The sequence below is a fragment of the Meriones unguiculatus genome (genome assembly GCF_030254825.1).
Source record: "Meriones unguiculatus strain TT.TT164.6M chromosome Y unlocalized genomic scaffold, Bangor_MerUng_6.1 ChrY_unordered_Scaffold_25, whole genome shotgun sequence".
Classification (NCBI taxonomy): Eukaryota; Metazoa; Chordata; class Mammalia; order Rodentia; family Muridae; genus Meriones; species Meriones unguiculatus.
This window is the reverse complement of record NW_026843710.1, coordinates 3,667,921-3,693,642: the sequence shown is the minus strand read 5'-3', so window position 1 is coordinate 3,693,642 and position 25,722 is coordinate 3,667,921. Positions and strand designations below refer to the sequence as shown.

The 25,722-nt window shown below is 33.7% G+C and overlaps 1 non-coding gene across 1 annotated transcript; it reads left to right on the top strand.

The window, feature by feature from the left end:
- The first annotated feature begins 19,998 nt into the window (after nt 1–19,998).
- On the top strand, nt 19,999–20,105 carry LOC132651771 (U6 spliceosomal RNA). Its single transcript, XR_009589336.1, has one exon. It is a non-coding gene; the product is annotated as a U6 spliceosomal RNA (small nuclear RNA).
- The last annotated feature ends 5,617 nt before the right edge of the window (nt 20,106–25,722 follow it).

Below are 25,722 nucleotides of genomic sequence, written 5' to 3'. Positions count from 1 at the left end.
TATGCTACTTTTCTATTGCTCCCAGGTTCAAATCCATACCCATATATCGCACTAAATTTTTTTTGTCTTTAAAATACATCAATTGAAGTATGTGTTGTTCATCTACTCATTGAAACAAAGTCAGAGTCTCAGTGTCAAGTCCCTTAAAGAAAACTTAGTTCATCAGCTGGTACCACCCTAAGAAAAGCCATCAGTCCTGAAGAGCTCTGTAATTCATCAAATTGATCAGTTTTTCATATATATATATATATATATATATATATATATATATATATATGTGTGTGTGTGTGTGTGTGTGTGTGTGTGTATTACATGTTGTTCAATTTGTATCCCCTCTGCTGCCCCCTTCTTCTCCTTGCACTCCCTCTCATCCTTCTTCTTTTACCGTTATGATCTTTTTCTAGTTACCTGATAGTGGAGGTCCTCCTTGATTTTCTATCTGATCCTAGCTGTTCATTACTCATCAAGGCTGGCTGCATCAGTTTCCTCTAAGGCCTGATTCTCAGGGCATTGTTTTTCTTGTGTCCTCAATTCCCTCTACTTAGGACACTCTTCCTGCCTCCTCTCCTGCTGGCTTCCCAGAGGTGTGACGGGGGGTGGATTTTATAGGGAATTCCCATTTAGAGCTGGGTGTTTTAAAGTCTCTCTGTTCATAATATTGGACTTTGGGTCTCTGTAGGCAATCTCAATTGATGCAGAAGGAAGCATCCCTCCATCTTCTTATACTTCCTGGTGATTTGAATTTCCATGTCTCCATGAAGTTCATCTATTTACATGTTGAGTCCCCAGTGAGGAAATGTCTGGAAAGTGTTAGGAAGAATGGCCTTTTTAGATAATATAATTCATATTGGAGTTATATTGTAGGAGAGTGTGATATGAGGTTGATAGTCCAATGAAAATAACCAGACAGAATGGGTCTCTTTCTCTCAGTCACTACATAATTTTTTTTCTGTTGTTCATGGTCTCTATTTCTGAATCTGTCTCTCTAACTCTTTCTCTCTCTGTCTCTCTCAGTCTCCATCTCTCTGCCTTCTGCTTGTGGTTCACTATGAAAAGCTCTCAGTTCTGCTGAAGGACTGCAACAAGTTGTCTGCTTCCTGATGTGATATCATGGATAGTCTCTGTAAAAATATAAGCAAGGTCCCAATTAAAAACTGTTGTTCAAAAAGTTGCTTGGTCAAGAAGCATTTTCCCAGAAAGTAATTCACTGACTGAGGACATATCTGTGCATTTATTAAATATTAGAATCTGTGATAATATGATATTCACATGTCAAGGAGACCTGACTTTAAGAATGATCATAATAAATGAAATATGTGACAGATTAACAGAACTAGAAGTCTTGGACACAGGAACTGTCATCTCTGGGTTGTTTTCTTTCAGTTGCCCAGATTGAAGCAGGTAGAGAAGCTCAGCCTTTCTCTAAAGCAGGCTGTTTACTTGGACATTTTAATAACTAGCTCTGGAAACTATTACTGGCTTTCACCTGTTTCATGACATCATAACATCTTCACATTTCAAAATTCCATTTTGATGTCCTAGCACAATCACTTCAAAATACAAAGTCATAATAGCAATGTGATGTCAAATAACATTGTGAAATCTTAATATCTTTGGCATGTCATAATATTGTAATGCCATACTAGCATCGAGATGTGTTAATACCAGTGGAAAGTCATACTGTTGTGAAGTCATAATAGCATTGTGATGTCATAATACTATTGGAATGTTGTTACATTGTGATTTCATAATGGTATTATCATGTCATTATATCTTTGTGATGTTATAATATCATTGTGATTTAATATCATTGTAATGTAATAGCTTTGAGACATCATAATAACATTGTGAAGCCATAATAGCATTGTTATGTCATAATACAATTGTGATGTCATATCATTGTGATGTCATAACATTTTGAAGTCATAATAGAATTATGATGTCATAACAGCATTGTGATGTTATAAGAGCATTGTGATTTCATAATAGCATTGTGATATCTTAATAGCACTGTGATGTCATGATATCATGGTGATTGTCAAAATTCCTTTGTCATGATATAAATCAATCATGTTGTAATAGCATTTTGATGTCAGAATAGGATTGGGATGTCATGATGAATTTCTATATCATAATGACATTGGGATAGCAAAAATCGCATTGTGATGTCATCAGATTATAATGATGTCATAACATCATTGTGCTATCTTCATAGTATTGTGAAGCCATACCATTGTGAAGTCATGATAGTATTTTGATGTCAAAATTCTGTTGTGATTTCATAGCACAATCTTGATGTAATACCACTGTATTAATAGCATGGTGATGTCATAATACCATTTTGAAGTAATACCATTGTGATGTCAACATAGCATTGTGATGTCAGAATACCATTGTGCTGTCATATTAGCATTATGCTATCATGATAGTATTGAGATGTCATATAATTACCAGGTTATACAGCATTGTGATGTCCTGATACCATTGTGATGTCACAATAGCACTCTGATGTTCTAATAGATTTGGGATGTGATAATACCATTGTGATGGCATAAAACTTTTTCATTGTAATGTCATAATAGCATTGGGAATTCATTATAAAATTGTGATGTCATAATACCATTGTGATATCAGAATTCCACTGTGATATTATAATTACATTATGATGTTATACCACCACAAAGTCTTAATAGCATTGTGATGTCATAATATCATTGTGATGTCATGATGACTTTTGATGTCATAATGATATTTTGATGTCATAATAGAATTGAGATGTCATAATGCCGTTATGATATCATAATACCATTACGATGTTATCATAGTATTATGGTGTCCTAATACCATTGCGATGCCATAATACTATTGTGATGTCATAGTAGAATTGTGCATTTTAGGTCATAATAGCATTGTGATGTCATAATAGCATTGTGATATCAAATTTCTTTGTAATGTCATAAAAAATCATGTCATAATAGCATCGTGATGACAGAATAGCTTTGGGATTGTATGATGAATTTTGATATCATACTACCATTGCAATAGCATAGTAGCATTGTTGTGTCATCACAGAATTGTGACGTCATATAATTGTGAAGATATTATAGCATTGAGATGTTGTACCATTGTGATGTCATAATAGCCTTGGGATACCATAACTTGGCGATGTCATCATAGTATTGGAAGTCATAATGCCATTGTGAAGTCATAAGAGCAGTGTGATGTCATAATACCATTTTGATGTCATAATACGATTGTGATGTCATAATAGCATTTAGGTGATTTCATAATTGCATTATGTCATAAGACCATTGTGAAGTTATGATACCTTTGTAATGTCATAATAGCATTTTGAGGATATAATAGCATTTTGAGGACATAATAGGATTGTTATGTCATAATACCATTGTGAAGTCATAACACCATTTGATGTTACAATACCTTTGTGAAATCATATTTTGAGGATATTATTGCTTTGGGATGTCTTACCATTTTCATGTAATAATTCCATTAGATGTCATAATAGGACTGTGATATCATAATGCCTTTCTGATATTATAATAGAATTGGAATGCCATACTATTGTGATGTTATAATATTACTGTGATTTCATAATACCATTGAGATTTCATGACACCGTTTTTAATTAATGATACCTTTGTGATATCTTAAAAGCACTTTTATGTGATGACACCCTTGTGATGATGTACCTTTGAAATGTCATAATAAAGTTGTGATGCAATTGTATCAGTAAGATATTATAATACCATTTAGATGTCATAACAGCATTTTGATATAATATTAGCATTTTGATGTCATGAAGCTATTGTGATATCATAATACCATTGTGATGTCATAACACCATTGTGGTATATTATCATTGTGATGTTATAATAGCATTGAAATGTCATATACCATTTTATGTCATAATTGTGATCTCATGATATCATTGTGATATCAAAATGCTATTATGATGTCATAATTGTATTGGCGTCTCATACTATTTTGATGTCATAATAGCATTTTAATGTCATAATACCCTTATGAATTCATAATATCATTGTGAAGTCATAAAACCATCTTGATATCGTAATAAGATTGCGATGTCATAATAGCATTTTGAAGTGATATTGCCATTGTGATTTCAAAATTACATTGTGATTTCATACCACAATCATTTCAAAATAACTTTTTAATGTGATAATTACATTAGGATACCATGACACCATTGTTTTTTCATAATACCATTGTGATGCAATAAAATTAATGAGATGTCATGACACCATTGTTATGACATAAAACCATTGAGATGTTATAATAAACTTAAAATGTGATGTCCTAATAGCATTTTGATGTCTTAATGTCTTTGTGATGTTATACCATTGTGATGTCCTATCATTGTGATATCATAATAGCATTGGGGTGTAATGTCATAATAGCCTTTTGAGATCATAATGCCATTTTGACATCAAAATTCTCTTGTGAATAAATAGAATAACACAATCATGTTGAAATTCCATTGTGATGTCATAATAGCATTGTGATACGATGGTTATAATACCATGGTGATGTCATGATAGCACTGAGTTGTCATGACACCATTGTGATGACATAATAACATTGAAATGTCATAATAAAGTTGTGATATCATTATACACTTGTGATGTCATAATATAATTGACATGTCATAATACCATGGTGATATAATATGTGCACTGAGATATCATGACACAATTGTGAAGACATAAAACAATTTACATGTCATAATAAAGTTGGGATGTCATATTACAATTGTAATGTCATGATACCATTGTGGAGTAAAAATACTATTGTGATGTCATAATAGCATTTTCATTTCATAATGCCACTGTGATGTCATGAATGCATTGTGTTGTCATCATATCATTTTGATATAATACCATTGTGAAATGATTATGCCATTGTGAGTTCATATTACCATTGAGATGTCATATCATTGTGAAGACATAATAGCATTATAATTTAATAATAGTATTGTGATTTTATAATAGCTTTGGGATATCATAATGCCATTGGGATATCCTGACACGAATGTTATGTCATAATACCATTATGATATCATAATCTCATTGTGATGTTATAAGAGTTTTGTGATGATATAATAATATTTTCAGGTCATAATTTAATTGTGATGTCAAAATTCCAAGAGGACATTATACCACATATACCAATTATGTTGAAATAGTGTTATGATGTTATAATAGCATTGTGATGTAATAAAAGCATTGAATAATAGAATTATATTGCTATAATACCATTGTGTCATTGTCAAAACAGCATTGTGATCTCCTGATACCATTGTGATATGATAGTACTCATGTAATATCAGGATAGCATTGGGATGTCACATTTGCATTGTTATATTATTAAAATTGTGATGTTATATTTCAATTGTGAGGTCCTGAAACCACATCTCATAATAGCATTCTATTGTCATCATGATATTGTAAGGTCATAATAGAATTGTTTAGTTATAATATATTTGTGACATCATAATAGCATTCATATGTCATACTATTGGAACACCATAATAGCATTTTGATGTCATAATAACATCTTGATGTCATAATAGCATGGTGATGTCACAATATCATTTACTGTCAAAGTAGCATTGTGATGTCATAATAGCATGTGATATCATAACAGCATTGTGATGTCATAATGCCATTGAGATATCATGTTAATTTTAATATTCTGATGCCATTGTGATGTCATAATACCATTGGAATATCATGACAAATTTTAATATCCTGATGCCATTGTGCTGTAATAATAGCATTGTGATGTCATAATAGTATTGTGAAGTCATAATAGCATTTTGATGTCAAAATTCCATTGTGTTGTCATACCACAATCCTTTCTTAATCCATTGTGATATCATGGTACCATGGTGAAGGCACAATACCATTGTTATGTCATAATAGCATTGTGATGTCAAAAAAGTATTTTTAGGGCAAAATAACCTCATAAAATCATAATAACATTGGATGTCATCATATTGTAAAGTCATTGTGATGTCAAAATACCTTTGTGATATAATAATACCATTATGATTTCATACCAATATGATGTCATAATAGCATTGAGATATAATAACATTGTGAAGAAATAATATTATTGTGATATCATAATGCCATTGTGATGCTATGATGCCATTTTGAAGTCATAAAGACAATGTGAGTTCATGAGATAATTGTGATGTCATAATAACATTATATAATAATGTAATTGTGATGTCAAAATTCAGTTGTGATATCATACCACAATCATGCCGTAATGGCATTCTGATGTCATAATAGCATTGGGATGTCATGAATTTTGATGTCATGATGTCGTTGTGATGTCATGATGCCATTAGTATGTTAAGAAAGCACTGTGATTTCATCATATAATTGTGAACCTGTATCATTCTGAGGTCATAAGAACATTGTGATATAATAACAGCATTGTGGAGTCATAATACTATTGTGATGTCATAATAGCACTGTGATGTCATAAAAGCATTGTAAAATCATATTACTGTGGTAGCATAATAGCATTGTGATGTCATCGCATAGAGATATCCTAATATCATTGTAAAGTCATACTGTTGTGAAGTCATAACAGCATTGTAATGTCATAATGGACTATTGACATAATAGTTATTGTGAAGTCATAATTGCATTGTGATGTCACAATACCATTTAGAGGCCATCATAGCATTTTAATGTCAAATAGGATTGTGAAGTCATAACACCATTATAATAGCACAAGAGAATTGTAATGTCATCAAAACATTGAGATGTTCTAATATCATTTTAAAACCATACTGTTGTGAAGTCACAATAGCATTGTACTGTCATAATTCCATTGTAATGTCATGACACATTCATATCACAATAGCATTGTGATGTCATAATGCCATTTTAATGTCATATTATTATGATGTCATAATACCATTTAGATGTCATATCATTGTGATATCATAATAGCATTGTGATGTCATAATATCCATTCTCAATCATAATAGCATTATGATGTCCTTATACCTTTATAATGTCAAAAGAGCATTGTGATGACAAAATAGCATTGGGATGTCATAAAAGCATTGTGATGTCATAATAGCATTGTAATATCATATTGTGATGTTGTAATAGCATTGAGATATCATAATAGCATTGTAAGATCATAATTCTATTGTCATGTCAAAATGACATTATGCTATCATACCACAGTCATGTCATGATAGCATTTTGACATCATAATAGCATTGGGATGTCATGATGAACTTTGATGTCATTATGCCATTGTGATGTCATGGTGCCATTTTGATCTCATTATGTCATTGTGAAGTAATAAAAGCATTCGGAAGTCATACTGTTTAGATGCTACAATAGAATTTGATGTTAAAATTCCATTGTGATGTCATGCTACAATCATTCATAATATCACTGTAATATCATAATACCATTGTGATGTCATATCATTGTAATGGCATAATAGCATTTAGAAATCATCTATTATAATATCATAATACCTTTTTACAATCATAAAATCATTGTAATATAATGCCATTCCAATGTCATCATACCATTTTGCAGTCATAATATAATTGGAATGGAATAATAGCACTGTGATGTTGTAATAGCACTGTGATGTTATAACAATATTGTAATTTCATCATAGCATTGTGATGTTCAAATTCCATCCCAATGTTATATCACAATCATGTCCTAATAGCATTGTAATGTCATCATAGCATTGTGAACTCATACCATTGTGAAATCTTAATAGCATTTTAATATCAAAATTACATTGTGATCTCACACCACAATCATGTTGTAATACTACTGTGATGTCATAATAGCATGGTGATGTCATACTACCAGTGTGATGTTATAATACAATTATGATAGCATAATAGCATTGTCATGTTGTCATAGCATTACAATGCCCTAATATTGTAAAGTCATACCACTATGAAGTCATAATAGAATTTTGATGTCCAAATTCCATTGTGATGTCATATGTCAATCATGTTGTAATACCATTGTGATGTCAAAATTGCATGTTGATGTCATAATACCATTGTGAAATCATAATACCATTGTGATGTCAAAATAGCATGTTGATGTCGTCATAATATTGTGATGTCATATACCACTGTGATATCATAATAGTAAGGTAATTTTACAATTGCATTGTGATGCCGTTAAATTTTGAGGTGGTATTTCATTGTAATATCCTAATAGCATTTTGATATCATAGTAAAATTAGGATGTCATAATTGCTTTGGGAGGTCAATAGTATTGTGATGTCATCATACCATTGTGATGTCATAATATCATTGTGATGTTATAATAGCGTTGTGATGTCACAATAACTCTATGATTTCATAATAGCATTGTGATATTTTAATGCTATTTCAATGTTATAATACAATTTTCTAGTCATATTATTATTGTGATGTCATAAAATCATTGTGATGTCAAAATTTCAATTGTGATGCCATACCACAATCATGTCATTATAGTACTGTGATGTCACATGGAATAGACATTGCAATTATAGATTTTACCTAATAGTTTTTATTTCATAATTATTATTGTATTGAAATAAAAGGAGCCTTCTTTTGGACTTAAAGGGAGAAATGTTGGTAAAATGTTCATTTGAAATGTATACAGCTTACCCTTGCTCATTCATATACTGATTTCTACTCCTTCCCCTCTCTGGTTTCAATCCAGATATTACATTGTGATAATTATTCTATTCATCCTATCTTAACTTTTTGTAAACAGGCCAAAATAAAGCAACTAGCCACAATGTTGATCAATGGGAGGAGTCAGAGGGCAGGAAATGAGTGGGAAGAGCCAGAAGGTAGCAAATTAGTGGGAGGAGAGAGGGTTAGGGAGCAGAGCTTGGAGAACAGAGTGGGAGGAGAGATCTTGGAACAGCTTAGAGAGAATGAACCAGAACTAAGATTTCACAAAAACAAGTGTAATGGGTAAAATCTAAATGTTAGGAAACTATGAGGGCTTGGAGGTTTAGGAGGAAGTAACTATCAGCCAGAATTGTGCTCTAGGTTAACTAAATAAACCAGAATTTGTCTGGTGATTTTGTTATACAGCTCTATTATAGGATTAACAGCATCTTTACCAGAAGATATATCAAATGTAAATATTAATATACATATGCAGGAGATGTCATACAATTGTGATGAAATAATAGCTTTGTTATGACATAATAGTATCGTTATGTAATAATAGCATTGGGAAGTCATAATACCATGTTGATGTCATAATACCATTGAGATGTGATTCCATTTTGATGTCATCATAGCATTGTGATGTCATAATATTGTGATATCATAATATCATTTAAAGTCAGAATACCATTGTGAAGTTCTAATTCCATAGTGATGTCATACCATTGTGATGTCATAAAAGCATTGAGGTGACATACCATTGTGATATCATTATAGCATTTTGATGTCATAATACTACTGTAATGTTATAATACCATTGTGATATCAAAAGACCATTGTGGTGTCATAACACCATTTTGATAGGATAATATGCATGTGATGTCAGGATGGCATTGTGATGTCATAACTGAATCATTAGGTTATATTATTATTGTGATGTTATAATTCCATTGTGATATCATACCATATGATGTCCTAATAGCATTGGGAATTCATAACACTGAGATGTCATGAAACCATTGAGATGAAATAACACCATTGAGATTTATAAAAATTGTGATGTCATACTACAATTGTGATATCATTATATAATTGATATGTCTTAAAAGTATTGTGATGACATATCATTGCATTGTCATGATACCATTGATATATCATACCATTATAATGTCATAATAACATTGAGATGTTATAATTGTATTGTGATGTCATAATATCATTGGGATGTCATAATACATTGGGATGTCATACCTTTGTGATGACATAAAACCATTGTGATGTCATAATTAGCATTGTGATATAATACCATTGTGATGTCATATGGAGTATTCTAAGTTTCTCTAAGTTCTCCAGACACATAGTTAATAAAATGTTAATGATAATAAAAATAAAAAATTAGAAAAACTAAAACATGCTATTAAGATATCACCATGATATAATACCTCCATGCTATTATGACATGACAGTGGTATTATGATATCACAATTGTGTGACATATCAAAGCTTTTGATTTTATTTTTTCTAATTTTTATTTTTATTATCATTAACATTTTATTAACTCTGTGTCTGAAGAACTTAGAGAAACGATCAGGCACCACAAAGGTAAGCCTCACCAACAGAATAGAAGAGATGGAAGAGAGAATCTCTGGTGCTGAAGATACACTCACAGAAATTTGATACTTCTCTTAAAGAAAAAGTAAAATCTGAAAAGTCCCAAACACAAAATATCCAAGAAATCAAGGATGCCATGAAAAGATGAAACCTAAGAATAATAGAAATTGATGAAAAAGAATACTCCAGACTCCAAAGTCCAGAAAATATTTTCAAGAAAATCATAGAAGAAAAATTTCCCAACTTAAAGAAAGATATTTCCATAAATAAACAAGAGGCCTACAGAACACCAAATAGACTACACCAGAAAAGAAATATATCATGTCACATTATAGTCAAAATACTAAATCTACAGAAGAAAAAATATTAAAAGCAGAAAGGGAAAAATGCCAAGTAACATATGGATGTAGATTTATCAGAATCACACTGGACATCTCATCACAAACTATGAAAGCCAGAAGGGCATGGGCAGGAGTCATACAGACTCTAAGAGAACACAGATGCCAATGCAGACTACTGCAAAGCTTTCAGTCAACATAAAAGGAGAATAATAGCATTTTGATATCATAATGTTATTATGAGGTCATTATAGCACTGAATTGTCATTATAGCATTGTCATGTCATAATACCATTGTAAAGTCATATAATTGTAAGGATATTATAGAATTGGGATGTGTTACAATCATGAGGGCTTGAAGGTTTAGGAGAAAATAACTCTCAGCCAGCATTATGTTCTAGGTTAACTAAATAAAACCAGAACCTGTGTGGTAATTTGGCTATACAGCTGTTTAGGATTAACAGCACACATTAATAAAAGATAAAGCAATAGAAAATATTAATCATCACCTAAAACATACTTGGTGAAGCCATTATACTATTGTGATATCATAACACCATTGCAATGTCATATCATTGTGATATATTATCATGGTTATATCTTAATACTATTATAGTGTCATAATACCATTGTGATGGAATAAGCACATTGTGATATCATAATATTGTGATGTCATAATACCATTTTGATGTCATGATGGCACTGTGATGTCATCACAACTTTGTGATGAAATAATAATAATGGTATGTCATCATAGCATTGAGATTTAATAAAACAATTGTGAAGTCAAAATATCATTATGAAGTCATAAAATAATTGTGATGTTATAATCTAATTGGGATGTAAAAATACCATTGGGATGTCATACTACTGAGATGTCATAATACCATTGGAATGTCATAATTGCATTGTGAAGACCTGATACCATAGCGATAGCATAAAACATTGTGATGTCATAATACCTTTGTGAACTCATAAAAGCATTATGATGATAAAATAATATTGTGATGTCATTATACCATTGTGAAGTCATAATTCCACTGTGAAATTATGCCATGTGATATCAGCATAACATTGTGATGACATAAAAGCATTGTGATATCATAATAGCATTGGAATGTCATGATGAATATTGATATCATAAGACCGCTTTGCGGTAATAGCATTGTGCTTTCAAAATATCAAAATTCCATTGTGATGTCATACCACAATCATGTGGAAATATGATTTTGATGTCATAATAACATTATATTATATTATTATAATATATTGATATTATATTAGCATTTTGATATTATAATAGCATTGTGATGTCACAGTAGCATTGTGAAGTCATACCACCACTCTGATAGAATAATAGCATTGTGTCTTCATCATAGTGTTGTGATGTCATAATAGCATTGGGATGTCAAAATATCTTTGTGGTGTCCTAATGCATTGTGATATCATATTGTGAAGTCATAATAGCATTTAGATGTCATACCATTTTTGTAGGTGGTTATTAATATTTACTATTGGTTTATCTTCTAGTAAAGCTTGCTGTTAATCTTAAACAGCTGTACAAACAAATCACCAAAGAGAGACTGGGTTTTTAGTTAACTAGAGCACAATGCTGGGCAATATTTACTGCCTCCTAAACCTCCAAGCCCTCAGTTTCCTAACAATTAGATTTCCCACATTATACTTGTTTTTTTGTGAAATCTTAGGTCCGGTTCATGCTCCACCTCCTCTAAGCTCTCTCCTCCAGCTCTGCTCTCCTCTCTCTCCTCCTTTCTCTCCTCCTACTCCTTTCCTGCCTTCTGGATCCTCCAATCTTTTCTGTCCTCTGGCTTCTCCCATTGCACAACATTGTATCTAGCTGCTTTATTTTGTCCTGTTTACACAGAGTTGAGACAGGATGCTTATAATGAGTATCACAATGCAATATCCAGATTGAAACCAGAGAGTTGGGGGTGGGGAAATCAGCATTTGAATTAACAGGGTAAGGCATATATATTTTAAAAGAACATTATGCCAACATACCATTTTGATTTTAAATAGTTTTTTGATGTCATAATAGCACTGTGATGTCATAATAGAATTGTGAGGTCATAACACCATTTTTAGGTGAGAATACCATTGTGATGTCATATCATTTTGATGACATATTACAATTATTATGTCATATCACTGTGATGTCACACAATTGATTTGTCATTAATAGCTTTATGAAGTTATAATAGCATTTAGATGTCATAACATTGTGTTGTCATAATACCATTTTGAGGATATAATAGCATTGTGATGTCATTATACCATTGAGATGTCCTAATATAATTGTAGATTCATACAGATGTGAAGTCATAATAGCATTTTAATATCAAAATTCTATTGTGAGGTCATTAAAACAATCATGTCATAATAGCATTGTAATGTCTTAATAGCTTTGTGATATAATACCATTGTGAAATTATAATACTATTGTGATGTCATAATAGCAATTAGAGGCCATGATGTGTTTGATATCATGATGCCTTGTAATATCATAATAGCATTGTGATGTCATTATATATAGCATAGTGATGTCCTAATATCATTGTGAAGGCATAATAGCATTTTGATATCAAAAATCCTTGTGATGTTATACCCTAATCATGTCCTAATACCATTATGAAGTCATAATACCAGTTTTGATCATAATAGCATTCTGATGTGATAATACAATTGTGATATCTAATATAATTGAGATGTTGTAAAAGTACTTTGATATCATAATTGCATTTTGAGATCATAATGAAATTGTGATGTCAAAATTCCACAATAATGTCATAATGAAAAAGTGAAATCATAAGAGAATTGTGATGTCTTAATATCATTTGACTATCCTGACACCATTGTTATGTCATATTACCATAGTGATATCAGAATAGCACTGAGATGTCATGACACAATTGTGATGACATGATATATTTGAGATGTCATAATAAACTTGTGATGTTATAATTGTGATGTCATAGTATGAATGTGATATCATAATAGTATTGTGATGTCATATCATTAAGTCATAATAGCATTGGAATTAATAATACAATTTTGATGTCATAAAATCATTTTTATGTCATAAATCATTTTTGATGTCATAATATCAAGGTGATGTCATAATATCATTGCCATGTCATAATAGAATGTTGATGTCATGATATCCATGTGATGTCATATTAGCATATTGAGGTCATAACCCCATTGTGATGTCACAATAGCATTGTGATATTATCATAGCACTGTGATGTTGTCATACCATTGTTGGTATGTTCTTTTGAAATAGATATACCTTACCTTTGCTCATTCAAATGCTTAATTTTACCCTTTCTCTTTTCTATCCAGATATTGCATTGTGATATGTATTCTAAGCATCTTGTCTCAACTTTGTGTAAACATGCCAGAATAAAGCAATTAGCCACAATTTTGAGCAATGAGAGGAGCCAGAGGGCAGGAAATGAGTGAGAAGTGAGAGGGAGCAGAGCTTGGAGAGCAGAGCGGGAGGAGAAATCTTGTAACAGTGTGGAGAAAATGAACCAGACCTAAGATAAAAAGCGAATATAACAGGTAAAATCTAAATGTTAGGAAACTATGAGGACTATGAAGGTGTAGGAGGTAGTAACTATTGACCAGCACTGTCTTCTAAGTTAACTAAATAAACCCAGTCTGTGTGGTGAATTGTTTATACAGCTGTTTAGGATTAACAGCAAGCATTAATAAAAGATAAACTAATAGTAAATTTTAATCATCACCTACTACACACAATTGTGAAGCCATTATATCATTGTGATGTCTTTACACCAATGTGATGTCATATCATTGTGAAGATATAATGCCATTGTGATGTCATAATAGTATTGTGATATCAAAATTCCATTGTGAAGTCATATCAATGTGATGTCATAGTAGACTATGAGGTCATAACTCCATTGTGATATCATAATATCATTGTGATGTCAAAAAGCATTGTGATGTCATAAAAGCATTGTGATATCAAAATTCCATTCTGCTGTCATAGCAGGCAATTTAATTAATGAACTCTTGAAATAAATATGTGACAATATTTCTAGTCTAAGAATCTTGGACATAGGAATGGTCATTTCTGAGTTGTGTGCTACCAGCTGCCCAGATTGAGTAATGTAGGGCTGCTCAGACTTACTCACAAGTAAGTTGTGTCCTACTAAGTGTTCAGTGAGGAATCCTTCTGGTTCTGGGGTTTACTGTTATACCTTGGCCTTCAGGATAGAGAAATGAATCCCTGCTATATGCCTAGGATATAAGAGCAGCTTTGCTTTCTTCAGTGGCTCTCCAGGCAAACACTCTAAACATAGTGTTTATTACAGGACTGCTTGTTGAGCAGAATCTTTTCTCCATTTTCATAGTCATTGCATAAGTTGTCAGCGTATTATTTGTATTGATTATGTGAGAATTTCATATAAATTACGTTACAATCCTTTCCCATTCCTCCCACATTCAAATTCCTACACATGAGTCACAGTAAAGTTTTATTCTTTAAAATACATCAATTGAAGTCTCTGTTGTTCATCTACTCATTGGAACATGATCAGAATCTCAGTCCCAAGTCCCTTAAAGAAAACTGAGTTCATCCTTGCCAAACACTGGCACCACCAAGAAGAAAAAGACATCAGTCCTAAAGAGTTTTATACTTCATTGTCTTGATCACAGTTTTTCTTCTGTACTTATTTATTATGATTTGTTCACTTTCTATCCCCTATACTGCCCCATCAGTCTTCTACTTCCACTCCCACCCAGGGTCTTTCTTCTACATCTATGCTTTTCTCTAATTGCCCAGATAGGGGTAGTCCTCCTCCCCCTTCTATCTGACCTTAGCTCATCAGGGCTCATTAAGGTTGGCTTCATCATCATCTTTTGCAGCCTGATTCTCAGGGCATTGTTCTCCTTGTGTCATCAATTACCTCTATTTATGACACTCAATGTGCCTCCTTTTCTGCAGGCTTCCTAGAGCTCTGAGGGGAGAGCTATATAATAGAGAAATCCCATTTCTAGCTGGGTGTTTTAAGGTCTCTCTTTCTTTACTATATGGGACTGTGTGTCTTTGTATTTAATTTCATTTGATGCAGAAAGAAGCATCTCTGTGGATCCAAAAACATGGCAATGATCTAATAGTTGAGGGCAGAGAGCAACATATTATAATAACAACAGTTGTGTTTGTGTGAAATTTTCTATAGGATGCCCTGGCCCAACAACTCAATTAACTGCCACCCAATCCCCATAGTGGAAAACTGGTATGGTCACAATAGATGGCCTATTAGAACTTTTCCCCACTATTAGGAGACCTCCCAATAAGTTAATAAATACCATATTTGTCTTTGTGTATTTTAGTTACTTCACCCAGAATATTTTTTTTCTTCCATCCATTTGACAAAAATATCCTCATTTTCTTAGCTGAGTAATTCTACATTATGGAAATATTCCACATTTTCCAAAAAAGTTTGTCAGGCCTGTTCTTATGTCTTTGGAAATTGTTGGGCTTTTTTTTTTAATCATTGTATTGAATGAGAAACTTTCAGGATTACTATGTTCTTTTAGCCTAGAAGTCCTTCCATCTTATTCCACTTCCTTGTGGTTTGAATTGCAATGTCCCCTTGAAGCTGATCTATTTTCATGTGGAGTCCTCAGTGAGTAAATGTCTGGGAAGGGTTAGAAGTTATGGCCTTGTTAGAAAATATAATAACTTTTGTTTCCCTAATTTCTTTCTCTGCCCATTTGTCTTTTGCATACAGGAAGCTACTGATGTTTTGAGTTAATTTTGTAACCAGCCACATTGCTGAAGGTGTTTATCAGCTGTAGGAATTCCATGGTAGAATTTTTGGGGTCACTTAAGTATACTCTCATACCATCTGCAAATAGTGATACTTTGAATTCTTCCTTTTAAATTTCTATCCCATTGATCTATTTCAATCTTCTTATTGCTCTAGCAAGGATATCTAGAACTATGTCAAAGAGATATGGAGAGAGTGGAATGCCTTGCCTTGTCTCTGATTTCAGGGGGATAGTTTTAAGTTTCTCTCTGTTTAGTTGTTTAGTTTGATGTTGGATATAGGCTTGCTTTATATTGCCTTTACTATACTTAGATGTTTGCCTTGTATCCCTGATCTCTCCAATACTTTAAATATGAGAGGATGATGGATTTTTCAAGTGATTTTTTTCAGCATCTAAGGAGATTATCATGTGGCTTTTTTTTCTTTCAGTTTGTTAATAATGGTGGATCACATTGATGGATTTCCTTATATTGAATCACCCCTGTATACCTGGCTTGGAGCCTACGTGGTGGTCATAGTGGATGATATCTGTGATGTGTTCTTCTAGTCACTAAAAGGCATAAAGAGTGGTGCTGTGATAATAAACAATCAAGTAACAAACTTGTATGAAAAAATTTCAAGACTTAGAAGAAATAATTAGAAGAAGATAGGAGAAGATGGAACGATCTCCCATGCTCATCGTTAGGCAGGATTACCACAGTAAAAATGGCCATCTTTACCAAAAGCAATTTACACATTCAATGAAATTCCCATCAAATTACCAAAATTCTTTGCAGACTTTAAAAGAAAAATTCTTGCCTTCATATGGAAAAAGAAGAAACCCAGAATTGCTAAAACAATCTTCTACAATAAAAGATATTATGGAGGTATGTCTATCCCTAATCTCAAGCTGTGCATAGAGCAACAGTAATAAAAACTGCATGGTATTGGCAGAGAAAGAGAGGGGTGGATCTATGTAACTGAAGAGAACCCAGAAATAAACCCCCACAATATGCACACCTCATTTTTGACAAAGAAACCTTAACCATACAATCAAAAAGAGATAGCTTCTTCAACATAGCGTGCTGGTTTAACTGAGTGTCTTCATGTAGAAAAAAGCAAAAATATACATACTTATCACCCAGAACAAAACTAAAGTATAAGTGGATCAAAGACTCAACATAAAACCAGACACATTAAATCAGTTAGAAGAAAAAGTGGAGAAGATCCTTGAGCTCATTGGCACAGGAGACAACTTCCTGAACAGAACAACAATAACACAGGCTCTAAGAGCAACAATCAATAAATAGGACCTCACGAAACTGAAAAACTTTTGTAAAGCAAAGAACACTGTCATCAAAACAAAACGAATACCTACAGAGTGGGAAAGAATCTTCACTAACCCTTTATCTGACAGAGGACTAATATCTAGTATATATAACAAACTAAAGAAGTTGAAAAGCAACAAGTCAAGTAATCCAATTAAAAAGTGGGGAACAGAGCTAAACAAAGAGTTCTTTTTTTTCTTTTTTAAGATATTTTTTCTTGTCCTCTTTTATTATTATTATTATAATTAATTAAACTTTATTCCTTTTGTATTCCCCCATAAGCCCCTCCCTTCTCTCCTCCCGATCCCATCCTTCCTCCCCTTTCTGCATGCATGCCCCTCCCCAAGTCCACTGATAGGGGATGTCTTGATAGAGGAATAGCAAAAGGCAGAAAAACACTTAAAGAAATTCTCAAAGTCATTAGACATCAGGGAAATGCTAGTCAAAATGACCATGAGATTTAACCTTACACCCATCAGATTGGCCAAGATCAAAACCTCAAGCGACAACACATGCTGGAGAAGTTATAGAAAAAGGGGAAACCTCCTCCACTGCTACAGGAAATGTAAACTTTTACAACCACTATGGAAATCAACCAGCACCTTCTCAGGCAACAAGGAATATCACTTCCTTAAGATCTAGCTGTACCACTCATAGGTATATAACCAAATGAGGCTCAAGTACACAATAAGGACATTTGCTCAACCATGTTTGTAGCAACTTTATTTGTAAGAGCCAGAACCTGGAAACAACATAGTTTGTCCCTGTCCCCCCAACTGAAGGATGAATACAGAAATTGTGGTGTAATTACATGATGGAATATTACTCAGCAATGAAAAAAAAAAATAAAAAAAAATAAAAAGAACAAGGAAATCATAAAATTTGCAGGTCAGTGATGGAAAGTAGGAAAGATCATTCTGAGTGAGCTATCCCAGAAGCAGAAAGACACACATGGTACATACTCACTCACATAGACATATAATATAGGAAAAATCTAGGAAATCTGTACACCTAAATAAACTAATCAAGAGGGAGGACTCTGGCGAAAATGCTCAATCCCCATCATGAAATGCAAAGAGGATAAACATCAAAAAAAAAAAAAGGAGAAAACAGAGAACAAGTTAGGAGCCCGAGACAGAGGGCCTCTGAAAGGCTCTGCCCTGCAGACTATCAAAGTAGATGCTGAGACTTATGGCCATCTGTTGGACAGAGTGCATAGAATCTAAGGAAAGAAGTGGGAAATAACAAGATCTGGAGAGAACAGGAACTCTACAAGGAGAAGAACAGAACCAAAAATTCTGAGCACCAGGGGTCTTTCCTGAGACCCATATTCCAAGCATGTACCATGCATACAGATAACCTACAAATCCTGCACAGATGTAGCCCATGACACTTCAGTATAAAAATTGATTCCATAGTAATGGGAATAGGGACTACTTCTAACATAACCTGATTGTCCTGTTCTTTAAAAACTTTACCCTGTTGAGGTAGCAGCATTAACATGCCACAAAGGAAGACAATGTAGCCACCCCTGATAATATCTGATAGACTAGGTTCAGAAGGATGGAGAGCAAGAACTCCCCTATCAGTGGACTTGGGGAGGGGCATGGGTGGAGAAGGGGGAGTGAAGGTGGGATTGGGAGGGAACAGGTAGCAATGGGTAATACAAAGTGAATAAATGTAATTAATAAAAATAAAATAAAAATATTAAAATATATAATTCCTTTTGGATTTATAGTAAAGGAGGGTGCACTTTGAGGTTGATAGGCCAATGAAAGTGACCAGACAGAATAGATTCTCTGTCGCTCAGTCCTTGTCATTTTATTTCTTTGTTTCTATTGGTCTTGATCTCTATTTCTGAATCCGTCTCTCTACCTCTCTCTGTGTCTTTCAGTCTCACTCTCTCTGCCTGCCACTTCTGGTACAGTATGAAAATCTATCAGTTTTAGTGAAGGACTATATGATGATTGCTTGTGGACATGACATCGTGATGGTCCTTGTAACAATATAAGCAAGTTCCTAAATAAATACTTTTGATTCAAAGATTTGCCTTGGTCAGGGAGCATTTTCACAGAAAATATTTCACTGACTAGGACATATCTGTGCATTTGACAAATAATAATGGAATCACTGTTAATGTGAAATTCACAAGTAAAGGAAATGTTATTTTATTAATGACCACTTGTATGAAATATGTGTTGCTCACTTCAGCAGCATATATACTAAAATTGGAATGATACAGAGAAGATTAGCATGGCCCATGCACAAGAATGACATGTGAATTCCTGAATCATTCCATATTTTTTGGAGAAATTAAAGAAAACACAAATAGAGGAAATTGTGGAGAGAAATTACTTAGGGAAGAAAATAGGAACTACAAAGGTAAGCATAAGCAATAGGCTACAAGAGATGGAGGAAAGAACATCAGGTGTGAAAGATAGAATGGAAGAAATCGATGTCAAAGAAAATATTAAATAAAAAAATACCTGAAACAGACCATCCAAGAAATTCACAACAACATAAAAAGACAAAACCGAAGAATAATAGGAATAGAGGAAAAAGAAGATTCCCTCCTCCAAGGCCCAGAAAATGTTATCAACAAAATCATTGAAGAAGATTTATCCAACTTAAAGGAGAGTCCAAAAAGAATACAAGAGGCCTGCAGAACACCCAATAAATTAGACTGGAAAAGAAAATCCTACTGCCACATAATAATCAAAACATTAAATATACAGAACAGCAACAACAAAATACTAAAAGCTGCAAGGGGAAAAAGCTAAGTAACATATAATGCCAAACACATCAGAATTACACCTGACTTCTAAACAGAGTCTATGAAAGCCAGAAGGTCCTGGAAAAATATCATGTAGTCCCAAACATAACAGAGATGTCAGCAAAGGCTACTATACCCAGGAAAACTCTCAGTCCTCATAGTCAGAAAAAACAAGATATTCAGTGACAGAAACAAATTTCATCAATATCTACACACAAATCCAGCATTACAGAAGACACTAAAAGGAAAAATACAACCCAAGAAAACTAGCTACTTTCAAGAAAACACAGGAAATAATTAACCTTAAAACAGTAAAACAAAAAGCAACCAAGCACAGAAACTTTTGACCACAGCCAACATCAAAATCAAAGGATGTAACAGCCATTGGTCATTAATCTCTCTCAACATCATGGACTCAATTGTCCAATAAAAATACACAAACTAACAGAATGGATCTGTAAACAAGACCAAGCAATCTATTGCATATGAGAAAGATACCTAAGTCACAAAGATAGACATTAACTGAGGGTAACGGTGTGGAAGATGCCTTTCCAAGCAAATGGACCCAAGTCCAAAGCAGGAGAAGCCATTCTAATATCTGATAAAATAGACTTTAACCAAATATGACAAAAAGAGATGGGAAGGACACTTCATATTCATCAATGGAAAATTCCACCAGGAAGACATTACAATCATGAACATCTATCCCCCAAATAAAAGGGCACCCACTTTTGTAAAAGAAACATTGATAAAACTTAAACCACACATAGATCCCCACACATTAATAGAGGAAAAATTCAACACTCCACTCTCAACAAAGGACAGGTAAAGAAAACACAAATTAAACAAAGAAACAGTGTCTCTACCAGGTCATGAATCAAATAGACATTTACCGAATGTTACACCCAAACAGAGGAATTTACCTTCTTCTAAGCACCTCATGGAACCTTCTCCAAAATAGACCATATAGTTGGTCAAAAAGCAAACCTAAACAGATACAAAAAGTTTGAAATAATCCCTTGTATCCTATCTGATCTATAGAGAATAAAGCTAGACCTCAACAATAGAAATAGCAAAAAGCCTATACATACATGGAAACTGAACAACTTGCTACTAAATGACAGCTGGGTCAGGGAAGAAATAAAGAAATTAAAGACTTACTAAAATTCAATGAAAATAATGGCAAAACATACCCAAACTTGTGGGACACAATGAAAAAAGTGCTAAGAAGAAAGTTCATAACAATAAGTGCCTTCAAGAGGAAACTCGAGACAGCTCATTTAAGCAACTTAATGGCTCACCTAAAACACTAGAAAAAGAAGAAGCAGACACACCAAAAAGGAGTAGACAGCTGGAAATAATCAAACTCAGGGCTGAAATAAATCAAATAGAAACAAATAAAACAATTGAAGAATCAATGAAACCAAGACCTGATTATTTTTGAGAAAAACAACAAGATATACAAATCCTTAGCCAATCTAACTAAAAGGCTAAGAGAGACCATCAAAATCAAGAAAATCAGAAATGAAAAGGGGACATAACTACAGACACTGATGAAAACCAAACAATCATTAGGACTTACTTCAAAAGTCTGTATGACACAAAATTTGAAACTCTAAAAGAAATGGACAATTTTCTTTTTTGGTTCCAATTACCAAAGCTAAATCAATACCAGGTAAATCAATTAGAGAGTCCGATAACCCCTAAGGAAATAGAAGTGGTCACCGAAAGTCTCTAATCCAAAAAAATCCAGGTCCAAATGTTTTCAGTGCAGAATTTTACCAGACCTTTAAAGAAGAGCTAACTCCATTTCTCTTCAAAATATTCCATAAAATAGAAGGAGAAGGAACAATACCAAACTCATTCTCTGAAACCACAGTCACCTTGGTACCTAAGCCTCACAAAGACCTAACTACGAAAGAAAATTTCAGGCCTATCTCTCCCATGAATATTGATGCAAAAAATACTCAAGAAAATACTTGCAAACCAAATAAAAGAACACATCAAAATATCATCCACTATAACCAAGTAGGCTTCATTCCAGGTATGCAGGGGTGGTTCAATATACAGAAATCCATCAATGTGATCCATCATATTAACAAAGAGATAGAAAAAAATAAAAACACATGATTATCTCCTTAGATGCTGAAAAAGCATTTGAGAAAATCCAACCTGCATTCATGTTTAAAGTATTGGAGAGATCAGGGATACAAGGCACTTATCTAAACATAGTAAAGGCAATATACTGCAAGCCTATAGCCAACACCAAAGTAAATGGAAAGAAACTTCAATCCCCCGAAATTAGGGACAAGGGAAGGCTTCCACTCCCTCTATATCTCTTCAGCATAGTTCTGGAAGTTCTTGCTATAGCAATAGGACTGTTGAAGAAGATCAATGGAATAGATATTGGAAAGGAAGAGATCAAATTACCACTATTTGCATATGATATGATAGTATACATGATTGACCTCCAAATTTCTACCAGAGAATTCCTATAGCTGATAAAATCATTCAGCGAAGAAGTTGGATACAAAATTAACTAAAAAAAAAATCAGTAGCCCTCCTGTATATAAAAGACAAAAGGGCTGAGAATGAAATTAGGGAAAGAACATGCTCCCCAATAGCCACAAATGACATAAAGTACTTTGGTATAATCCTGAACAAGCAAGTCAAAAACTTGTATGAAAAAATTTCAAGTCTCTGAAGTGAGAATTATAAGACGATATCAGAAGTTTGAAAGTTCTCTCATGCTCATGGCTTGGCGGGATTAACATAGTAAAATTGGTCATTTTACCAAAAGCAGTCTACACATTCAAGGCAATTCCCATCAAATTAACAACACAATTATTTATAGAACTTGAAAGAAAAATTCTTAAATTCAAATGAAATAACAAGAAACTCAGAATTGTTAAAAAAATCTACAGAATAAAACATCTATTGGTGCTATCTCCATCCCTGATCAAGCTGCAATATAGAGCAACATTAATAATAACTTCATAGTTCTGGTATAGAAACAGAGGGGTGGATCAATGGAACCAAACAGAAGACACAGAAATATACCCCCACAATTATAGACACCTGAGGTTTGACACAGATGCCAAAACCATACAATGAAAAAAGGATAGCATCTTCAGATATGGTGCTGGTCTAAGTGGATGTCTACATGTAGAAAAAAAATGCAAATAGATCCATACTTATCATCCTGCACAAACCTAAAATCCAAATGGATCAAAGACCTCAACATGAAACCAGTCACATTAAAATAGTTAGAAAAAAAAGAGGGGAAGACCCTAGAACTCATTGGTACAGGAGACAACTTCCTGAACAGAACACCAACAGCACAGTCTCTGAGAGTATGTATCAATAAATGGGACATTATGAAACTGAAAGCTTCTGTAAAGCAAAGGACCCCCTCATCAAAACAAAACAAATGCTACAGATTGGAAAGTACCTTGAACATGCCACTCTGTCATAGAGGGCCAATATCCAGTATATATAAAGAACTAAAGAAGCTAAAAAGCAACAAACCAAGTAATCTAATTAAAAAAATTGGGAACAGAGCTTAACAGAGAATTCTCAATAGAGGAAGAGCAAATGGCAGAGAAACACTTCAAGAAATGCTCACAGTCATTAGCTGTCAGGGAAATGCAAATCAAAACAACCCTGAGATTTCACTTCACACCCATCAGAATAGCTAATAGCAAAACCTCATGTGACAACATATGCTGGAGAGGTTGTGAAGAAAGACAAAACCTCCTCCACTGCTGATGGGAATGTAAACTTGCACAATCACTCTGCAAACCAATCTGGCTCTTTCTCAGACATCTAGGAATAGCACTTCCTCAATATGCAGCTATACCACTCCTAGGCATGTATCCAAAAGATCCTCAAGTACACAATAAGGACATTTCCACAACCATGTTTGTATCAGCTTTATTTGTAATATCCAGAAGCTGGAAACAACCCAGATGCCCCTTAGCTGATGAATGGATACAGGAATTGTGGTACATCTACACAATGGAATATTACTCAGCAATGAAAATTAGGGAAATCATGAAATTTGCAGGTAATAATGGGAACTGTAAAGGATCATCCAGAGTGAGCTCTCCCAGGAGCAGGAAGACACACACAGCATATAGTCACTCATATAGATATATAATATAGGGTAAATCTACTAAAATCTCTACACCTAAAGAAACTAATCAAGATGGAGGACCCTGACTAAAATGCTCAATACCTGTCCCAAAAGGCAAAGAGGATGGACATCAGAAGAAGAAGAAATCAGTGATCAAGTTAGGAACCCACCATAGAGGGCCTCTGAAAGGCTCTGGCCTGCATAGTATCAAAGTGGATGCTGAGACTTATGGCCAACTCTTGGGCAATGTGCCTGGAATCTTATGTAAGAAGTGGCAAATAGTAAGATCTGGAAAGGACATGAACTCCACAATGAGAGCAATAGAACCAGAAAATTTTCACACAGGGGTCTTTCCAGAAACTAATACTCCAACTAAATACCATGAATGGAGATTACCTAGAACCCCTGCACAGAGGTAATTCATAGCAGTTCAGTGTCTAAGTGGGTTCCATAGTAATGTAAAGAGGGACTGCTTCTGAGATAATCTGATTGGCCTGTTCTTTGATCATCTCCCTCTTGGGGGGGAGCAGACTTACAAGGCCACAGGGGGGAAAAAACAATTCAGCCACTCTTGATGAGATCTTATAAACTAGGTTCAGAAGGAAGGAGAGGAATAACTCACCTATAAGTGAACTTGGGGAGGGGCATTTGTGAAGAAGGGGGAGGGAAGGTGGGATTGGGAGGGAACAGGTGGTTATGGGGGATACAAAGTGAATGAAGTGTAATTAATAAAAGTTAAAAAATATTTAAAAAAGAAGAAATTCAAGAAAGCTCATTCAAGCAACTTGATGGGTCACCTAAAAACCCTAGAAAAAGAAGAAGCAGACAGACCAAAAAGGAGTAGACAGCTGGAAATAATCAAACCCAGGGCTTAAACCAGTCAATTAGAAACAAAGAAAACAATTGAAGAATCAATGAAACTAAGACCTGATTCTTTGATGAAATCAACAACATCGACAAACCCTTAGCCAAACTAACTAAAAGGGAGAGAGACACCTTCCAAGTCAACAAATT